This window comes from Cyanistes caeruleus, chromosome 3 (genome assembly GCF_971803275.1).
Source record: "Cyanistes caeruleus chromosome 3, bCyaCae1.hap1.1, whole genome shotgun sequence".
NCBI lineage: Eukaryota > Metazoa > Chordata > Aves > Passeriformes > Paridae > Cyanistes > Cyanistes caeruleus.
Window position 1 is genome coordinate 76,616,836 of NC_141703.1, and position 5,894 is coordinate 76,622,729.

General features: G+C 35.6%; 1 long non-coding RNA gene across 1 annotated transcript; it reads right to left on the bottom strand.

The window, feature by feature from the left end:
* Positions 1-932: 932 nt before the first annotated feature.
* On the bottom strand, positions 933-1,975 carry LOC147654267 (uncharacterized). The gene is made up of 2 exons (XR_015283955.1): positions 1,811-1,975; positions 933-1,638 (listed from the first exon to the last, which is right to left on the bottom strand). It is a non-coding gene; the product is annotated as an uncharacterized LOC147654267 (long non-coding RNA).
* Between the last annotated feature and the right edge of the window lie 3,919 nt (positions 1,976-5,894).

Sequence of the window (5,894 nt, forward strand, 5' to 3'; positions counted from 1 at the left end):
AAACAAAAAGTTCTATCATCAACTACGGAAGCCTTGCCTTCTATGAACCTGTACCTTCTGGCTGACTCCATTTATGAATGAATGAAAGTAAAGATTCCACTTGAATCTGCATATTCTTAGGCATCAGAAAATGGTGGGGCAGGGAGGGAAGCAATTGCTTTATAAAATTTCAAGAGTGTTGAAAGGTAGGACTCCTTTTAGGACTCTTTTTTTGTTTGTTTTTTTGACAGTAAAGATTGCACATAACAGAAGAACCTGGACTGAGGAATAAATTCCCTCTTTTAATAAGGTGTGAGGTCAACCTGATTTTTTCTCTAAAGCTAGGTAATATGTAATAGAGCTATCCCATATTGATTCTTCAATATCTTGCATGGCAAGTGCTCATAACAGATATTTTCTTTCCATGGAAACTTGTGTATTTGGGTACCCATTTTCATGAGGCTTGTAAGCCAACAAACATTTGAATGTTGACGTATCTAAAATTGACAATAAGTTTGAGAATTGCTGAGGACTTAAAGACTTAACACCTACACATACTGAAAGAACATGATCATATATGATCCTTATTCCCATAGGAATCAAAATCACTAAATATTTAAATCACTAAATATCGTGTTGTTTTTTTTTTTTTTAATGAGATAACAACTGTCCCTGGAAGATACAAGCTTATATGTGTTAGAAATTAAAATGCATGTAGATCTACTAACTAATTTAACTACTACTAATGGATCTACTAACTAATTTAGGAAAAATAGAGGTTATATGATTCTGATTTTACTTGGATCATTCCTGCTGTTCATGAACTAAATAATACATGCATTTTGGCAACCATGTGTGCAAAGGCACATAACTTTACATATCCAATATCCCAAATTAATTATCATAATAACAGAAATATGGACAGTGATGTACAAATAAACAACAAGTAAGCATACTCTTTGGAGGATTTGAAACAATTCCCTAGGCACTTTTATTTCTGCTTTAGGACTGAATACAGAAAATCCTTCAGTGCACTTGCATTGAAACATCTTTGCATTTAAATGATGATTATTTTTCACACAAAATTTGAAACTCCCAGAATGAAAGAAGATCTAGATTGTCCTGACTCAGCTATACAGCTTGTACCTTTTGGTCTTTCTCTAATAATAAAAGGCCTCTGACATATTTTCTGTGCTGAAAAATATGAGAAAGAGAAAATAAATACAGTGAAGAGTAAAGGACAGGCTCTTGGTGTGTTCTTTGAAGAACTGTTGTATTTCTAAAACTAAAAGTTATTTTCTTACAAGGTCTTTGCAGTCTCCATTAATCATTTCTTTAGCTAAATCTGCCTGTTAGCATATTTCTAGCTGCCATTGCATGCTTGGAGCAGTTTCTTTAAGCAGATCATGCATTTGTTTTTGACAGAGGTTGGCCTTAAGACAAAATCATCCATTCAAATCAATAACCATCATGTAACAATTGTTGACTAAGCCAGTGCCTTCTCCTTCAGAAGAAAAATCCAGTGGGAATGCTGTATAATTTTAAATTTGCTTTTATATCAGGACTCATCTTCGTAATTCTGCTCTTTCTCCACCTTGTGGTTGTTTTATATCGTTGCAGCCAATTATTTCAGGGCTCAAGCTGAATGTTACTATTTCCCTGTGTACAAACAAAACATTTAAGGATGTTATCCTTTTCCATTCAGTTATCTATATGCTAGCTTTGAAAGATGGAATTTATATTTGACAAATTTATTTTAGTGGAATAACTTTTTCTGTCTTGTCCAGGAAGGGAGAGCAATGGGTTACAACATGCTTAGAGCTTTCCATACCATGTCAGATACATTTTCTTTGTGACTCTTTTTCTTGAGGCCTCAGCTAAGTGCTCCTTAAAAGCATGATGGATGATCAGAAAGCAGCCTTCAGGGGACTTTCTGTAAATTAAATTCTGTAATATTTAAAAAGAGGAGAAAAAAAAATTGTAATTACATATGGAAGACTGTTCCCTCTCCCCATTTCACAAAGTTCAAATTGGAGTGGATCAACAAAAGGCCAGTTCTGATTATTGCTGTGCTTGCTTTTAAAGCTAATTGTCTAGTGACAGCATAGTTTGAGGTGTTTTGGCTACCTCTGTAGCTCAGAGAGAGCTCATACTGTGAATTAGTCATCTGAATGCTGGGGAAGCCAACTGGTTCATCACCTAGATCACAGCTAACACTGGAAACAGCAGCATGTCCTTAATCCCTTAATAACCTACAAATTACTGTCCTTAATCTCCTTAATAACCTACAAAAATGCAAGTGCCACATTTTCATCTGGAAGCAGGACTTTGTCTTCAGCTGGGATTCACATTTATTTGGGCACTCTCATGCACTTAAATCATATTTATTCCTCAGAATAGATAAACAAAATATTCTTCATTTCATTCAGTATTTGAGCTGAAAATAGTTGAAGACCAGCATGTGTCATTCATGAAACTTTTGATTTTAGAAGGATGAAGCAGATGTCATCTCATTCCATGTAGTTAATGTGCTTTCTTTTTTTCACTTATAAACTGGAAGCTTGAACCTCACTCTAGAGCCTGTTATTTAAAGCCTTTGGGAAGGAAAATGGAGACCTGGAGGCCCCTCATTAATCTAATCAATACTGAATATTAAAGTATTCACAAAGTGGAGCACCTGGTCATTTTGTCTCCCAGATGAATCCATCAAACATTATAATCACACTCATTCTGTCGTCTGTGCCAAATGAATGTGCATCGATCCCTTGTAGAGTGGAATGATTTGAGTTTAAGGAAAAAAAAAAAAAAAAAAAAAAGGCAAAAGAACTTCCTTTCCCTAGACTTCACCTCTGTGTGGCCATTAGGGAACACACATCCACAGGATGCATGTATTTCAGGACCACAGCAGCTAACTCACATAACACACACTTTTTCCATGTGTCTCTAAATAAAAGCTGACCAAGTAAAGGATAGAACGTTCCCAGCTTTGTTTTTTTCTGGAATCAAGCTACACTGAGTTTTCTCTGGGAAAGCAAACAGAAACCAGCCCTGCTGGTGGCATAGGCAGAAATTTAGATTATGAACGGGAACATGACTAAAACATGAGTTTGATCTGTAACTTCACAGGCTTACTGTGATTCACGTCAGGCAAGGAGCTGGTTTTCAGGAGTAAACATCCTCTGAGCATCTGCAGTAACAAATAGCCATCTAGCTCAATACTTTATTGTATGCTATTATGCAAGATACTCAATCAGTACAGGGTTTTTTTCCCCTTAATTAGGATCTCCTGTACTTCTTCCTGTGACTGTAATTTGTACCTGTTTTTCTTCCCAAAGAAAAGCTTCAAAAGGCTATCAGTCATGCAGGTTTTCTAGCAGGTGAATCATTAATAATTCATTTTGATGAGAGTGACCACTGCTGTGAGACAGCCCCATGAGGATTTCCAAAGGACCATTTGGTAATAAATATTCAACAATTTGTAATGTTTAGTTCTGAGTCATGTCCTAGTACCCATCAATGGCTGGATGTGTCCACTGTCCATACATAATATCCCCTTTCACCATCATTTAATGACATCAAAATCATGCATTGCACCATCTTGAAACAGAAAACTAGCAGATTTTTAAAGTCACCTTGTCAGCTCCAAGACTACACTTCAGCCTTGTAAGTCCATAAACTCTCTTTAAATGCTTATTAAAGATTATAAATTATGTTTCTACTTCAGTGGAGCCACTCTAATTTACAGTGTAAGATGATTTGGTTCATTATTTGCAAATTCAGGTGATGTAGAATGGAAAGTTGTGTGGAAAAATGACAATGGAAACAGCATACTCTTAAAAGGATATTAATGATAGTTGGGAGGCATTTCCATACTTAACCCCGCAGTGAGTTATCAAATTAGATGGATTTATAATCTAGTGATATGTTGTTGGTTTTTTCTAAATCAGGTAAATTCCTACAATTCTTGTCAAGTTCATTCTGCTTTTTTTTTTTTTCCTGTGTAATAGGCATATGGAAATTATGCTTATATCAAATATATGCAACAATATGAAACAACAAAACTTTTTAGCAAGTGTTTCAATCTGTCATTTCTATGTGTTCAAATCAACTCATGATTGCTGAGAAAGATATGAAAATTAAATGAATATTGGCAATGCCTTTTTTACTTTAAACAAGCCCACACAGACAGAGGAATGTAACTTTTGACTGCCATGTGCTTCTTCAATAAATGCCAGTGCTGATGACATGGTAACACCAGAGTGCCAGGTTGAAGCAAGTTTGGCATCAGGATGGTCCTGGAGAAGAATAAGAGGTTATAGTTACTACAGCCAAGTAAATCTTAGTAAAAAGAAGTGAACTTCTTTTCCATCAACCTTCTTTGTTTCTCTTTTTTTATGATGTGATAGAAAAATTATAAGTTTCTTCAAATGAGAATGACAGCCTGAAGAGAGGGAAGGAGTGATGATAAGGAAATACGTGTCAAAGCTGACAGCATAAGGAGTAAGAACAAAATTATTTTGGATGTCTCCAATACTGAAATTATGATTAGTTATGCCCTCATTTACACTCTCCGAAGCACCGCTAATATTAATAGCATGGTGCCCCCAAACTCGGCAAACAACATAAACTGGAGTAAAAGAGATTCTGTATATTAAGGATTTATATTTTGTCAGATTTGAAAAGTAATTATTAGATCTCCAAAATCTGAACTGGATAAAATTCCTATTAAAAGACTGAACAAAATAATTTGCTTGACTATGTTTTTTTTTTAAAAATGAATCTCACTGCTCCCTAAAATTTCACAACAAATGAGGTAATCCAGTAAATAAAAAATGTTGGATTGCTAGTCACAAAGACTGGATTGATTTTCCTTAAATTTAACCTTATGAAAGTTAAGCTGCATGTCTGGGCTAGTTGACAAGACTCCATCTGTAGCCCATGAAGGAAGACAGACACCCCTAGAAAGTAATTTATCAACTGCTAAGATTCTGTCTGAGATACTCAGAACAAGGTGTCCTTAGGACATACTTGGCAATTGAGAAAGTCTGCACAAATCTCTTAGGTGTGATACCTGATGCCTGAATGGCCAATGTTAGGTAAGTTGTGTCCTGCCCTAAGATCCCCAAGGGGTTTGGAGCTATGAGGAACTGTGGAGGTTTTGTACTGACTCCAAACACAGAGTTCTGTCGGACGGAAAAGGTGAATAATTCACTATGGTTATATAAAAATAAATTGTGTAATTTTATAAATAATAGCTATACATGACATGAGAACTTCCTAATATTCCTATATCTATGAGACTCTTATTTCAGATCCTCTCATGCATTTAGTATATAACTAGTCAAAGCAGTTGTAGACACCAGAAATCACAAATCTATCAATGCTTTCTTTTTAGTGAATGCTCATTGCCTATAGGTTTTTGACAGTGAATTATTTTTCATCTAAAAGAAAACTACTATTCTTCAAAAGGATTTACTGAGTGGAAGAATAGAATCATGGAAAAATTTTGGTTGTAAAAGACCCTTAAGTTCATGGTGTCCAACCATTAACCTAACTCTGCCAAGTCCAAACTCATCAATTTCCCTAGATATCTCCAGAGATGGTGAGTGTAAGATGGCAATTGAGATGATAAAGAAGATGCCTAGGAAGAGATTAGAGCTTTCTCTGGCACCTCATTAACTCTGTTCAGTGTGGGCTGCATCTCAGCTGCAGACCCAGTCTGTCTATGAGAAAAAAGTTGTGCTAAACTCTCCTATACACATCCTCCCTTCTATGCAGGGCTTCATGTTCCCCATCTAATATTCCTTCATAAAATGCCTTTATTACCAATAAAATATGCTGCAAATAGAACTAATATAATGGAATTACATTTTGCCATATCTCAGGGTACAGGGTGCTGAAGAGATGCATAGTCT